The 16479-nt window shown below is 39.8% G+C and overlaps 1 long non-coding RNA gene across 1 annotated transcript; it reads left to right on the forward strand.

Annotated features, from left to right (window-relative positions):
• The first annotated feature begins 191 nt into the window (after positions 1-191).
• Positions 192-758, forward strand: LOC138913173 (uncharacterized). Its single transcript, XR_011418822.1, has 3 exons — positions 192-380; positions 441-568; positions 634-758. It is a non-coding gene; the product is annotated as an uncharacterized lncRNA (long non-coding RNA).
• Positions 759-16479: the final 15721 nt, after the last annotated feature.

The following is a 16479-nucleotide window of genomic DNA, read 5'->3' on the forward strand; positions in this document are numbered from 1 at the left end:
AAAAATCGCCCTAAATTTTAGAAAATCGCCATACTTTGAAAATCGCCTTGAAATTCAGAAAATATTTCTATTTTTCAGAAAAATTTTTCTAAATAATAAGAAAAACTTACCCTGATTAAATCAACTCCTCTTGTTATCCACTTTTAGAAAAATTTTCTGTTATTCAGAAATTTTTCTTTCAAACTAAGAAAAAATCGCCTTACTTTTTAGGAAATTGGCCAATCGGTAGCCTAGGGGTCTAATGCGAGCGGATTATTTGTTTTCTACGCTTATATTCGGAAGCGTGTGTTCGATCCCACGTCGAGGCGGACATTTTTTGCGTCTTTATTTATTTTTTTTTGCGCATTAAAATGTATACTTTAATACAAATAAGGATTTAGGTAAGCTAACACACACATAATGGATAAATAAGAGTATAAACCTAGAACCCAAGAGAACAGAATGAGAATGTACTTTGTACAGCGCCTCTCGTGATGCTTCCCTGGCGCAGCTAGTAGAGTGTTTGACTGCAAACTGTGAGGTAAGGGGTTCGAATCCCGCGAGCGACCAAAATGTTTTTCTCCAGATAGTAAGTTATTTGATTTTTATGTTTATCATTAATAAATAATATAATAATTTCAGTTATTATTTCAGTTATTATTTCAGTTACAATTTAAGATTAAAAGTGTGTTTATGTACAAGCATCGTGACGTCATCCATGTGTTTAAATAGAGGAGAGAAAAATAAGTTGAGAAACGAGAACCCCAACAACAACACCCCACACTGACAGAGGGGTGGAGTCGGCATAACTCCCGATTCCCCGATTTTTTTTTTCTTCTTCTTATTCAATTTTGGAAAAACTAGCCCTAAATTTTAGAAATTTTTTTTCTAATTTTTAGAAATATTTTTTCTAAAAGGCAAGGCGAGCTGCCTTTGGCTTAAAAAGTATGGCGATTTTCTAAAATTCAGGGCGATTTTTTTTCTGAGTGTGGGGACTCGGCTCTGAGCCGACATAAAAATATAAAAAATATGCTGACAATAAAAATTTGTTGAGCGGCTCAGCAGCATGCAACATGCTGTTGCACGCCGCCGCCAGCAGGTCAGACGGAAGTCACCCACACGGTTCACCTACATATGAGAAAAAATGGAAGAGGGATTTGTGGGGACAAAGGGAAAACGAACACAGGATACCCTGAAACTAAATACCTTTCATTTATTTGTTAAAAAGTTATAAATAGTCAAATAAAATAAATCTAAAACAAACCCAAAAATGTTCTATAAAAAATTATAATAGGAAAATAAAAATTAAAAAATATTTCAATTATTTTTTAAAAATATTATTATTAAATGTCGTATTAATATATTTTAAAATACTTTATTGATTTTAACATATTTTAAATAGTAATTGTGGGTTTATTATAACACCACTCTAATAAATGGAAAATTATTTGGCTATCAAATGTTTTAAAAATATTTAAAGCTATTTTCTTTCATTTCAAGTTTATTTTAAATAGGATTAATGGGTTTTAAATAATACTTAGTCTTATATTAAAGTTTTTGAATATTTGTACATCTAACTTAAATTTCAGCCAGAATTTAACCATTTATTTCCAAACCATCGGAATAATTTAAACACCTACATGCCAGGAAAATAACCTTTTTCATTCCCAAACACCTTTAGTTCAGCCAGAAGAGTAATCGGCGGCATCCTGTTGTCCTCATAAGATCATTGGAGAGAGTCTCACAGTTCAATGGCTGGCGGACTTCAATGGAGTTGCAATAAAAAGCGCGGAATTCGCCAGTGCAATAAAATAGAAACAGCCGTGCCTAAAAACCACTCAAGCATACACTAGGGCCTGGGCAGTGGGGCTTGGATATTTGGAAGGGGGAAATCGGAATGGGAAAATCTTCCATCTACCAGCGTAGTCAAAAGTTACGAAATCGGGGCCGTGAGTGAATGCCGGGGAAAACAGACATTGACTAGGTAGCGAAAATAAAGTCGTAAACCTGAAATAAGCCATCAATGGCATTAAAACCCCTGCTGCTGCTGGCGACACAGCCCTTTTACAGCGCTCATCATGTGCCACGCCCCCTTCGCCCTCCCGCCCCCTTCGAATCCCGTCAGGATATTTGCCGCCTTATTCGGCTCTTCTCCTCTGTTTTTTTTTGGGCAGGACGACGCCGTGTTTCATTTGTCAAAGTGCTTCGGCGGCTCACGGTGCTTCTCAGCGGCATGACTGCCGCTTTTTGTGGCTTTTACGTATGGGTAATCTTATAGGCGGGCATTACTCATACGCTCAAATCACGCTCTACCCTCCTCCCTCTAGCGCACATTTAAAGTTTCCTGATTACATTGCAAATTATATAATTTCGTTGTTGATTTTTGGCCAAAGAAAGTTTTGACATCCGTTTGGAGGAGAAAATGGAAGGGGCCTGGCCCACTTTCGTGGCGTCATCTTATTTAAAAATCAATATTTGCGGTGATACGTGTGCGGCATATTAATCATACGCAGCGTTGTCCCAGCCGAGTGTCGTGTCTGTGATTTCTTTTCCAGTCTTTTCACCCAGCAATTTTCCTCCATCTCCTTTCTCTACTCTCCTCGGGTAGATATCATTTTAGACACTAATAAAAAGTTTCGACGGCAATACGTGTGCGGCTTTTGGGGGGTAGAAACTGATTCCCCAGTCTGCCTGCCACTATTAGAATATGAAGAGTCGCGTAGCCGACTGAAAACGAGATGAGATGGCGCCCTCACTTTCGCATAGTTATAATAGGCAAAGTTTTTCTGCTGACTGGAGAGCAGCTACTTCTTTATTTTTCTCGTTTTTTTGGGATAATGAAGTCGGGTTAAGTGAGAGTCAAGTCCGGTGTCAAGGCTAATGAAGTAAGAATCAACAGCGGTAATCTGGTATTCCCCCGGAGGAAATGAATCCTGTTGAAGAAAATATTCCATTAATTTTGCTGCTTGGCAAACGCTGGTCTACCATTAACTATTTTCAATATTTGCTGGAGCATGTAGTCCTGGTCACCTGTTCGCTTTTCGCAGTTCTGCGTTCGCACAACTTCATATATGGCTAAATGAAGACATTAGCAGGTGGCCAGGTCTGTCCTGGTTCCTGGAAAATGGCCACCACCCACGCCCAGATTCATAATTGCCAAGCCGCAAATTAGTTTTATGCAATGCCGCGGCTTAGGTGCACCACTCAGAAAAATAAGGAAAGGTTTAGATTTAAATTTTGCAACACATTAAGAATTATTTTAAAATTTATTCACATTTTTAATTTGATTTATTAGAGTTTTCTTTATATTTTGGGGAATATAAATTAATAAGTGGATATTAAATTACCTTTATTGAGTTTAAAAAACATATATTTCTTTTTACAACACAATTACATATTTGTTAATATTAGTTAATTATTTTACCTGGATTTATTACAACTTAAATTATATTTTGTTGAGTAGAATTTGTCTCAATATTCATTGTCATATAATATTATTTTAAAAGTGTTTTTTTATTACTTCTGGTAAGAGCACTGTCCTACTGGAAACTTTAAAACTGAAAGTGGTCCCTTCGTAATGAACAAACTGTGTGAAAAATAAACAAACTAGTTTTTTAAGTTTTAAGTCTGCTCTGGCTGAGATTCCTTGCAGTGCAGTGCTGTCCCCATTTCGTCCTTGGCTTGCACCGGTGTCTGCCTGCTTTTCGCCCCCAAGGATATTAACTGCGACTCCGAGTTGGCTCAGCCAGTTGTTTGTGCAGCCAATAACCCGTGCCACCAACTGCTCCTCTGCTCCGCCTTCTGCTTCTGTCGGGTCTCCGGTTAGAGAGTCCTGGAGCTAACGCTCCACCTAAAACCGCTGCCCAGCTCATGAATGTTTGAAGAGCCTGAGCTCTGCGGCTGCGACGTTTCCCGGGCTTTTCCCGCCTTTCCCTACGCTTTTCCCCAACTGCCTTCCTGCTTTTCGCTTCCGGCTTGGCGAAAATTAAACATGGCGTCAGGTGGGCGGCTTGTTATTGTTGTCTAGCTGCGTTTTTGTGTGCATATTAATTGGATTATCTGGAAGGCGCCCCCGCCGCTTAGGAATGCGTGTGTGTGGCTCACGTTAATCCCCGGGGATTCTGCCTGCCTGTTAGCCCTGGCATGCAATTGTTTAAAAAGCATTTGGCCAAACAATGTGAACAGCCAGCCAAACTTGCCTTTTACTGCGGCATTCGTGGTTCGGTGGCCAGTAAAAAGACGCAAAATCAACATTAGATGGGGGGATGGCAACAACCCCCCTGCATAAATCACTGGCAAAAATAAAAGGGGGTTAAGTGTGGGCGGCGAGGGTAAACAGCAGCTGCTCTCCGCGCTGTCTAAATATTTACACAATGCCAATGTAAATTAAAAAACAGACAGCGGGCAACAAGTTGACTACACAATACAGGCGAAAACAGGCCCCGTGAAAACAATAACTCGGTTGCGTTGCCAACAGGAAAACAGAAGCGGAGATGAACTGCGAATTCACTAAAATGCCCGAAATATCTTCACTTGAAGTCCAAATCCAAATACAGTATTTTCATTACCCAAAATGACTTTCGGTTGCCGTATGCAAATGCAAATTATTGCGTAGACATGGCTGGAGATATCCGCTGAAGCGTTAACCAAAGGATGAAGCTAATACAGACAGGCCTAATATCGAACGAACACCGATTTACACCGGGGAAAAATATGGAATGTTGTGATTATATATGATGGACGTTGATGCACTACGAGCAGTACAAACAAGTGGCCCAACGATACCAAGCACGTGCTTGTTACGCGCGGGACCCTTTATCAATTAGGGCAAAAATGCGAGTTCGCGAGGAAAAGACATGAAACCAAATACTACAAAAACTACAACTAAGATTGAAGCAAATGAGATAAAATTTTAGTTTTTAATACGGGGATAGATGTTGAAGTGCAAATTAAATGATAAAGATTGTTATAATTTTTACATAGAACACGAAAAGGCTCATGCAGAGTAAAATTTGATGTACATCGAGGCAAATTAAGAGGGTAATAATTTCGTGTTAGTCTAACGGGAACATTAAAAGTTAAACGGTTTACCAGTTCTACGGAATCAATATCACCTCTTATAAGATTTTGCATAAAAATAGTACCAAGCATTATTCTACGGTTTTCAAGTGTAGGTAAATTAAGCAATAGTAATCTACTCTGGTAGGAAGGTAGCCTTACGTTTTGATCCCAGTTCAAACTACGAAGGGCAAAAAGAAGAAATTTTTTTTGCACCGACTCAATACGGTCGATGTGCACTTGATATTGTGGACTCCAAACTGAAGAACAATATTCCAAAATAGGACGGACAAGGGAGGTAAATAATAATCTGGTTGTATAAGGGTCATCAAATTCTTTTGACCAACGCTTTATAAACCCAAAAACACTCATAGCTTTATTGACAGTGGCCATTATGTGGCAATCAAATTTAAGTTTTGGGTCGAGAAGAACACCTAAATCGTTAATTGAATATATACGGTCGAGTGGTGTATTTTGAAGAGAATAACTAACAAACGTAGGAGTGCCCCTGTAAAAAGTCATAACGTTGCATTTAAGGCAGTTCAGATTTAAAAGGTTGTACTCACACCATCCCTGAAAACAATCAATATCTGACTGTAAGTTGAAACCGGACCTTACATCTTTATATGATAAACAAAGCTTAACATCGTCAGCGTACATTAGTACACGAGAATGAGCTACGATAGAGGGAAGATCGTTAATAAACAAAGTAAACAGCAAAGGGCCTAAATGACTACCTTGAGGAACTCCAGATGTCACGTTGATCATTTTAGAAACAGCGCTCTTAAATATAACCCTCTGAGTCCTACCATTCAAGTAACTTGAAATCCAAGTTAATAGATTACATGGGAACCCAAGCTGATCTAATTTGAATAAAAGGAGAGAGTGGTTAACAGAGTCAAAGGCCTTACTAAAATCTGTATATATAACGTCAGTCTGCATGTTATTCTTATATCCATTTATTACAATAGATGATAGTTCAAGAGATTACTACGAAAAAAAAATTAATAAAGTCTTATATTTCCTTTCAACAGAAATTTCATAATTTTCTAGCATACTTCAAGAAGTTTCATTTGTGTTTTGGTCATAATCAGCTGAAAATACCTTACTACATGGTTTTGTTTAGTAATAAAAACTAAAAAAGCTAATAAAATAAATTTATTTGCCTAGACTAAATATACATTTATAAGATATTAATATTTATTATAGTAAATATAATTTTTAATGTATCTAAAAATAATTTTAATAATATTTTTAATTTAACTATAATTTCGAGGTTTTGTAATAACGATCTTGAGATTTATATAACCCTTTAATTTAGAATTTATTCTCATTTTTGATTTTACTATGCCCTAAAATTAAATCAAATTCACAAAACGGTTTTGTTTAATACCTTTTCCAAATTTTTTTAAATGCTTTAATTTATTTCATACTCAGTTTGGAGTGACAGGCAGTTCATTATTTATTAATCACTGGTCTGAGCATTTAAATCAAATAAACTCTCACTCTTTTCGGATTTTCAGTTTTTTAATTTTTTGAGTGCATGCCATCCTTGGCCAGGCATCATTAGCCGCCTGTCTGTGGGACTAATAAACTGAGCATTCGGACCCAAAACGGTCCTTTGGCCGAGGCAAATAAGTCCGTGGCCACCACTACAGTCCAATACGGGCAGTCATCCGCAGCGGATTACACAAACCGACAAACAAGCAGCTTAAAAACCCGGCCCAGGAGTTTCCATGGATTTCTGGTTCTGGTTCCTGGTTCCCCTTCCAGATTCCCAGCTCCCGATCCCCACTCCCTTTATCGGGGCTGGAGTAACACACCTGGGCCAGAAACCAAACCAAAAGAAGGGATGCCTTTGTTGAGTCTACATATTTGATGCTGTGTGCGTAAATTAACAAATAAATGGCATTTTTGTTTGGCCCAGTCCACAGTTCGCTTTCAGCCCTTTTGTTTGGACTTACCCTTAACTGGAACTGCAGCCTGGAATTGGGCATTGGGATCTCTGGACCAGGACCAGGACCAGGACCTCAGTCTGAATCAGGACTGGGAGTGGCCAATGATTGGCCTCGCTGCTTCTTTGAAATTTCATAAATTTCCGTGCAAAATGCGTAAAATGTGGCCAGAGGGCCCCGATCGTCGCATGGCAATTGACCAAACAAACTGAGCCGGGGCCTTTGTATTGAAAAGCACTGAGAAAAATTTTTACTCTCTGCATACAAAAAATCTAAAATCTTAGTTAAAATAAAAATTAAATAAACTGGAAATAAAAAATTAATCATAAATTCTATGCATTTCAAGCATACGAAATAATCAAGTACTTTTTAATATATAATTTTCAAATATTTTTTCAAATACTCCTTAATTTTTCAAATCATTATTAAATTTATTAAATGTTTTCTAAGTCCTTTACATTTCAGGAAGTCACTTTCAGCACTTCTTATCTAATTTCCACAGCATTTTATTCAACCACTCCTGGATTTTTCAAATCAGAATTTAATTTAATAAATATTTTAGGGCTGTCAGCTTTTTAATATTTTCTTCATAAAATCCCCCATTTTCCCAGTGCCAGTTTGATTTTGTGCTTTGAATGTATGATGGGGCTCTGAGTGTGTTTGCCCCGGACTTTGTCTGTCTCTTTGTGTTTGACCGCAAACATTGCACTTTTCTTTTGTTGCATTTTTGTGTTTGTCGTCTTTTGTCGCCGCTGCCCTTTTAGAGCCCTTTTAAGACCCACACCCAGCACACTTCTTGGCCAAATCCGTGCGGGTGTGCAGCTGACATAATACTTTTGCTTCATGCTCCGAGGCACTTGTGGTCTCGGCTTGACTCTTTGGCTCTGACTTGGAGATGCACCGCATCATAACCACCTTCTGGATCTCCGGATCACCTGACCACAACAGATATTCTTTGCATATAAATATAACCAAATAGAACATATATTGCGTTGGGAATATGCCACTCAATGCCGCTGGCAGTGACTTGGATTAATCCTCCGCTTGGGGTAAACAAATTTCTTATTGATTGCATTCCCATTTGCTCACCTGCAGCTCTTTCTCTCGACCAAGTCATTTTGCCAACTTCTCAATTAAATGAAATGAAAGTGGGCATTTTCCCCGCCTTTTCTGCTTGCCTTGCCTTTCATTTCAGGCGCTGTAAATCTCGTGCAGGGAAACTTTTTAAAATTAAATGACAAACACACATAAATAACTTTCGTGCGAGCGCTGCAAAATGCATTTAATTTGCAGCAAAGTGGCCCAGGACGAAAAGGAGGCGGAGGTCCTTTTTGCCTGGCTCCAGTCGCCTCGGCACCGTCATCACAAGCGGCCTTAACAGCGGGCGGCCTTCTGGTTGGGTGGCAAAGTGGGTGGTAGCTGGGCGGATCGGGCGGCTTTTAAAATGATAAAAGTCGCCGCTTGTCGCGACAGCGAGACGCCGACAAAGCGGCGTAAATTTCAATTAAATGTGAAAGCAAAACAAATTTTAACTTTACTCGCACTCTGCCCCGAAAGTTCATACCGGTATCGGTTGTTTATACAGTGGGAGATCGTGAATGAATGTTAATAAATATGATCCATAAGCCAAACCAGACTAAGAAGAATCTTTTTTGGGCTTAGCTAAAATATTTAAAAAAAAATGGATTATTTACCCTAAATATTAAAAATATATATATTTATTTATAAAAAATAAAATTACCTTGTTAAAAATTAAAAATTCATTAATATAACAATTAATGATAAAGCAAAAGGAAAAGGTAACCAATATTTCAAGCGCTTAAAAATTCATTTATTATTGTGCAGCATTTAAACAATATTTAAAAATTTTAAAAATAATAAAACAAGATTTACTCAACATTTAATAGTATTAACTTTTTAAAACCCGTAGTTAACTAACCATTACCATTTGTTCCGCGCTGCTTTCGCCTGAAATAACGTTGATTCAATGTCTTTGCATAACAAAAGTCGGTAATCCTGTTATTTTCGCACGCGTAAACCCAAAACTGGGACTTATTTGCAGAGAGTACTCGTGTGCCTAAATGTAATTGTGAATTCCATATTTCACTGCGTCTGAATGTGTGTGTGCTGCCATGTAATTGCCACTGGCTTGTTGTTGTTTTTGCGTTTGTTATAATAACAATTACTTGAAAAATACTCCGATATCAGGCGGCAGCGTCGACAGTGCCAGCGAAATTATTTAAATGCTTGGCTGTTCGGGGATTACGAGTGCACAGTGGGGATTTGGGATTGGGAACTGTGCGATTGTGTGGGTGCGGGGATAAGCACACACACCGTCATCCGCACTCATACACTCACTCGAACTTCCATCCACTCAGGAGCCTTGTTAAACAATCACAAAAACATACAAGAGATCCCATTATGCTGCCGTCAGAGTTTCAGAGAGGTGCGAGAGGAGTACGTATGCACCGAGAGAAAAAGTCCAGGTCTCATTAGGGATAAAGATTAAAATATAGTTGAGCTATTTTATCACAGGGTTTGGTAAAATTAAGGAGTTTAAAAGAGTGCCATTAGTCCATAAACTTAAAGGGAAACTTTCACTTGAAATTATACTTTTAATCAAGTAGAATTTTAAGAATCGGGATCACAAGGAACTTCTTTTAGCTAATATTAAATTCTAATTTAGTTATTGGTGTTTGTATTTATGGAGTTTAAAGGAATATATCTTAAAGAAAAATGTCAAAGACTAATAGTCGATTGTTTTTAAACTTTGCTATAATTATTTTTGGCTAACCACACATAATTTTTCTCCCAGTGCACGATCATATATGTGTGCCCGGCATGCGTGCGTCTGGCAGAGTTCCGGACTCTCGGCCCGGCGCGGCCGTCAGACAATTTGGTTTAATTGATAGTTTGGATAATGTAATTATAGACAATTGCGTTTCATGCGAAACCGATTTGCCGCCGTCGCCGCCGCCGTCGATTATAATGGCCAACAATGCTCTCAAGTGGGGTCCAGTGGCGGATAAGAGAGAGCCTTTCTGCGGCGGAGTGAGCGATGTCCGAGTGCCAAGTGGATTGCTGATGGGGCATTTGGAGGGGTTGTGGTTGGGGATGGGGCGGAAAAGTTCCACTTGCTAAATGAAAATGGGCGCCAAATGAAGTGCGTCGCCATCAAGTGTTATTAACTTGTAAAACAAAGAGATATCGTCGAGGGGAATGACTAGTTGGCCCGCTCTTTGCGCCTCAATGGTGCATCAATCAATGTGGAATGCGGCAAAAGAGCCAAGCGGAGTCTAATTGACGGGATGGTTCAGGAGGAGGATGACCCCCGGTCGCCTGGCCGCAGGTACATGCAATTAATTATGGTCATTTCCAGGTGCACACACACAGACAGTTGTCTGGCCATTTCAACTGCAGTTGCATTCGCAGTTTCAGTCATCAAACGAATAGCAGCGAAATAACAAAGCCCGAATGACTGTTGCATACTTTTCTGGGGTTTTCGAATGGGGGTAAATACCTACCAAAAATAGGGAGGCCGCCTAAAGAGCGGTGAAAATGCGCGCAAACAAGCGCATAAACGGGGTAACTCCGATCTGTGACCTCTGACCCCTCCTAACCCCACAACCAACCCCTCCAAAATCCCCGAATTAAAACAAATGATGAGGTTTTTCGGCGACTTCACTTGCCATTACAATAACCGTTGTTGTCGGCGGTACTGTAAACTGCAAAATGGCGCCCAATTGGCAGTTGGCAATTGGCGCTTCCGGCGGCTCATTGGCTACACCGTCGAATGGATATGGAAACGCATCTCGTCCTCCGTCGTCCGGCATAATGCACATCCGTATCAATATCGATGACAATCGACAATTGGCCTGCCAAATGCACAGCCACCAACAAAGCACTGAAAAAAAAGTTTAAAAATATAGGTAAAATAAAATGTTTTTTAAAATGTCCAACACCTTTAAAACATAAGCAATTCAAAAGGTTTTTATAAAACAAAAATTAATTTTTAAATTACATACTAGCATTGAAAATTCAAGCTAATTTAAATAGGATAAATAAAAGCATTCTCTATTATTTTTTGAAATGCTAAAGACTTTAGATTAAAATCTTTTCGTTTTTATCTTTAATATCTAAAATAATTTAGTTAGAAAGGGTCTTATAAAATAGAAACTAATTTATAATTTTAATTTATACACTAAAAATAGAAGCTTAAATCTAAAAATTTTAGAAAAAGGCACAAAATTATTTTATATTCTTTTTTAATATTTTAAATTAATTTTTGTTTATTTATAATATGCACTGTAATATTTTATTTCAGTGCACCAACAATGCATCCCGTCCAGACACCGCGGCTGCTCTTCTTGATGCATTTTTATGATGCGGTGTCTGATTTGCGGACGTAAAGTGAAAATCGCACGGAAATCGCATTGCCTCCTCCTGCGCTGCGAACGGGCATTTTAAATATGCCTCAAAGGCATTCGACAATGTACGCAATTTGCAATTTGCAGCTGGCTGGCCGTAAGCGAAAGCCTGCTGATAAAGAAACAATTGGCGTTCGTGGAACTCCTTAAATCCGGGCGACTTGCTCTGCTGTGTCGCAGGACTAATAAAATTAATCAACTTTAATGCACTGCCGTTGTCCTTGCAGCCTGGTGGCCTCCATCCTTGCTCCATTCCATCCTGCAGTTTCCATCCTGCAGTTTCCATCCTGCAGTTTCCATCCTGCAGTTTCCATCCTGCAGCTGGCGAGCAAATGTTGAATGACTGAGATAACAATAAATGGAATCCGGTCCAGGGCATCGGCCTCCCTCTCGCTCCATTCTCTCTGCAGCAGCAGCAGCACTAAATAATTTCTAATAAAATAAAATAAATAATGAACGCAGCAGCAGTGGCAGTCCGGCCAGACTTTGCCAATACGGTCTAGCACCCACGGATGAGCCCCAGCTCTCCTCCTCCTCTCCTCCGCCATATTGCGCAAATATTGCAGTAAGTTGCTTTGGCAATGTGTTTTACTTTTATTGCACTCGAGCCGCCGGGCGCTGCACATTTTTAGCGCCAGTCATAAAATCCGACGAGGCTTCAGCTTTAGCTTCTGCTTCACTTCCAGCTCCAAACTCCCAGGATCTCCCAGCATCTCCGGGCTGCTATAGTTCCATCTCGCATCCTGGCCAGCACATTTTTCCAATTTTAAGGCTGAGTAGCGCGCACGGCGAACGCCAAATGACCGTAGAAATGATTGCCAATGTGGGAGGTGGGTGCTCCTATAGCCGGTTGCGTAACCAGGCAACTCCGGAGCGGCAACAACAAGGGTCATTCGTTGAGTGAAAAGCGTGGGAGCTGGAAAAGGAAAATGGGAGAGATGAGGCCACAAAGCCTTCCAACGCCAGGCGCTGTTGTTATTTGCCTCGGCTTATTTGCTAAAAATAAAATCAAACTGCAATACCAGAGTCCACGACATAATAAAAGAAATTGCGTGAAAGGCGGCTTAAAGAGTTGGCCAAGAGAAGGCAACGACCCGGGGCAGGAATGTCTGCCGTTTTATGGGCTCAGATCACTAAGAAACAAATGTATATAAATCAAAAAATCATTAGAAAATACTAAAATTTATGAGAATAAAAACTAATAATTTTATTTATGACTAGAACAAAATATATTTTGTTGAGAAATGTCTCTTAAATATTTTAATAAACTCATTAAATATTTATTTTAATGTTCTGCTAGTTTGAAATATTATTTTAAGACAAACATTACAAAAATGCAAAGTATTATATTTACATTTTATACTAGATTTAGAAGTTCTTTAAATTATTTTATGAAAAACATTATTAAAATGCAAAATAGTTCATTTTAGTTTTCTCTAACATTTAGAATGTATTTTCTTACTTTTTATAATTTTTCCCAGTGTTTTTCCTTAGAATAGGATTGACGCTTTGGCATATTCATAAGGTGTTGGTGGGTTCACGCCGGGCAAAAGATTATTTAGTGCAATTGCAGGTGAATAAGAGGCTTGCCCAGAAGTGCCTCTATTTAATTTAGTTAAATTAATGGAAAAGCCAGGAGGACAAGATTAGCTTTTTCCTCTTTTTTTTGTAACCAAAAGACTGATAAAGCCTTATGATTTTATTTCTCGTTTGGCAAGTTGTCAACGCATTTTCCATTTTTATTTACGACCCTTTAAAGCACTTTTATGAGCTGGCAACTTACAGCGGGCCGCATTTAGCGATTTTAAAGTAATAAACTGGGCCCATGTTGTCCTGGCCATCCAGCGAGGCCATTAAACTTGCAAGGAGTTCGGGAGGCCTGCTAGTTTTCGGAAATTGGCGCCCGCTCTCTCGTCCTTGTATTGAGTGACATCTATTAATCGTCGCAGGTCCTGCAGGAGCCTAGAATGCCTCGAATGGAGACTCCATTCGGAGATGGCGGAAATGTTCGGAGCCATAAATCACCGGAGAACTTCATTAGACACATTTCATGTTCGGCTGTGCCGGGATGTTCCGAGATGTGCAGATGTGGTCGCAGGACAGCTGTCCTGTCAGTTGCTGTGGGCTAATTAAGACGCCTCACTTCGATTGGTGGGCATCCCGAAAAGGTTATTAATAATGCCGCTTCTTCGATTTTCTCCTTACCCTTTAAGGAGTGAAATTGTTTTTTGTTCGGCTAATGAAAAAGGACCAGGATGAGTCTGATCCTTCGGCCAGAACTGTGGCCACATTTCGAACTAGAATTGTGGTCAAGTTGTCATTTCTCTGAATGCACCTTTGGCCTCTCTTGTCCTTTATTGGGTAAGCACGAACAACTCGTCTGTTGCCAAACAGTTTTGCGGTTTCCGTTCAGATGCTCAAAAATACTAGGAATTCTGCATAAAAACGCATTCACAAATCGGTTTATGGCCTGCTCTAAGTCATAAGTCCGATGAGCAAACTTTGTGACAATGGCCGAAAGGCAGTAAACATCAGTTCAGTCACATTGTGAATGGTGAATAGGTGAGGAAAGTGAAGAAAAGCCGGCGGACAAAGTTGGTTCAGCAAAGTTGGCCGAAAAACACAAAAAAACAAATCCTTTTATCACTTTAATGTGTGTGATGGATGCGGTTTGTGGGCATATGAATTTTTTAGATTTTAAAAATAAATAGAAAACTTATTTTTTAAATTGATATACATTTTTTTGACTTTTTAAAAATTAAATGTTGAATTTTTCTAAAATAATTGACTATGCCATTAATATTTTAGTGATGGTATAATATTTCCTCTTAAATTAAAGACACTCAACTTAATCGAAATCGAACCTGTTTCGCTAGCTATCTTTATTACCCCAAGAGGATTTTGTCCATAAAAAACGTTGACCATCTCCGCTGTCATAATTGAATAATAAACGTTGCGCATCCCGAAACTAAATTTCAAGCTGGCATTTTGATGCACGCTGATGCAATCTTACCCAGTACTCAAAAATGTTATGGAGGTAGAATGGGTTGTTTTAGTGGGGCTTTAAGTGATGAACAAGTTTTTTGGTGTAAATTCCCCCATTAAATTCTATTAAGCTAAGATTTTTATGTGTCTAAACTTTCTAATAATTCCTTTAAGTCTTCCATTTAATAACAGGTATTTCGGTGTCGATCCCACACTCGTGTCACCTCCTCTTTTTTCCGTTTAAGTGCACGGTTCACTTGGCTGGAAACCTTTTACCAATAGCTCTGCCTCTGCCTGCTCTACCTGCGCATCTATTCCGCCATTCGTGAGCTGGCTTTTTTGTTAGATTTTTTGCCTTTTTGCCAAAAGCTTTTAGCTGGACGCATCGCAGCCGACGGAGCGTGGCGACGTCGTCATCATGTCGCTGCATCAAACGACATTTAGCTTGCGCATAAAGTTCACATCATTGCCGAGTTGTTTGCCATGTTAACTTTATTAGTGTGCACGGCTCCTGCTCCTGGATCCCACATTCCACACCCCGCATCCTGGATGTCCTGCTCCCTCGGAGAGTGCTTCATTTGCGTTATTGATACGCCAGCCTGCTGTATTTCATTAGCCGAGCGCCAAACGCCGGCTTGGATCGGCAAGTTTCCTTTAGCTGCCGTGAAATGCAATTTGCCCGCAGCCAGCGCATGTGGAATCGTAAAAATTATAATGAAGTTGCATGTCATAAGCTGGTTTTCGGTTTTATTGACTACCAAAAATTGATAATTTTAACAAAATGCTTTGAAGTGACTTATGAACCATCCTATATTACCCAAAACACAAAACCTTATTTTCAACCAAAAAATTTCAATCATTTTTTACAAAATATTGTAAGAAATTAAACGAAATATTGTGTCTACTTTAATTTTACCTTACCTTTTTTACTTTGTAAATAAAAATATTACTCAGGCAATTACCCTGCCAAATCGACACTCTGACTAATGCCCCGTATGTATTATTTATGAGTGACTAAGGACCACATTCTTCCATTTATTACCCCAACTCACAACCCTTGCACTCCTCGAGTGGCGGGCTTGCCATAAAAAAGTACATATGTAGCGAAGGTAATAATAAAGCCACGTAAATCGCACGCCATATTGGCCCCAGTCCATATCCATAGACAGATGTCAATCACGTGCCCTGCAGTTTGTTCTGTGGAAATGGTGGTAAAAAAAAGGAAACATAACCGGGAGGTTTGCAAGGGGTAAGCTAGCTAAACTGTGGCGGTGGTGAAGTTCACTCAACGCGGCTAAGGTTGATCTCAAAGCGCATTTCTGGTAATGGAAAAGGAACTGCTCAAAGCTCAAAGCGAAAGCAAACAGCAGAGGAGGTTCCTCCTGGCATTTTTGCATTTCCGATCGGGGCGCTTGATTGATTTTTTTCACCCTGCCTGCCTGGCATATCGCGGAATAATGGAGCTCCTATAAACCGCCCAACCACCCACTTCAGATTGGGCTGCGGGGCACTTGGCAGGCCGCACTTAGCTGCCGTTGCCGTTGTCGCCGTCGTTTTGTTTGATAACATCGTCTAGCAACGTGTCTGGCCACCCGTGTGACGTAAGCCCAGCACTTTTCCAGGACCCCCCACCCACTACTCACCCAGGAACCACCCACTTCACTACCCACCCACTCATGCATGCATTGTGAACTCCAGCGTTGTCGCCTTTGGCATAATCAGTTGCAAAAATTTGACACGCCGTCGAGTAAAACGGGGCAAAAAGCGCGTTCGCCATTTTTCCTACGCCATTTTCCTCACTCACACACACACACTCACATGGGATGTAGTTGTAAATGTGTGTGTGCTTTATTTGCATATCTGTTTTTGATTTTTGTCGCCGGTGGCGTCTATTCAATTTGACGTGCCGCTCGGCTGCTCAGCAGCAGCCCAATGAAATCAATAAATCTGCTCCACCGTTTGGATCCAATTTATCACTTTGCAGCAGGGGTTTTCCTTTCACCCCAGCACTTTCCCCATTTTCCACTTTCCCCACTTTTCCGTGTGCAGTGCCACGCCCACAGACATGCGGCTGA

Source organism: Drosophila takahashii, chromosome 3L, assembly GCF_030179915.1.
Source record: "Drosophila takahashii strain IR98-3 E-12201 chromosome 3L, DtakHiC1v2, whole genome shotgun sequence".
Lineage (NCBI taxonomy): Eukaryota > Metazoa > Arthropoda > Insecta > Diptera > Drosophilidae > Drosophila > Drosophila takahashii.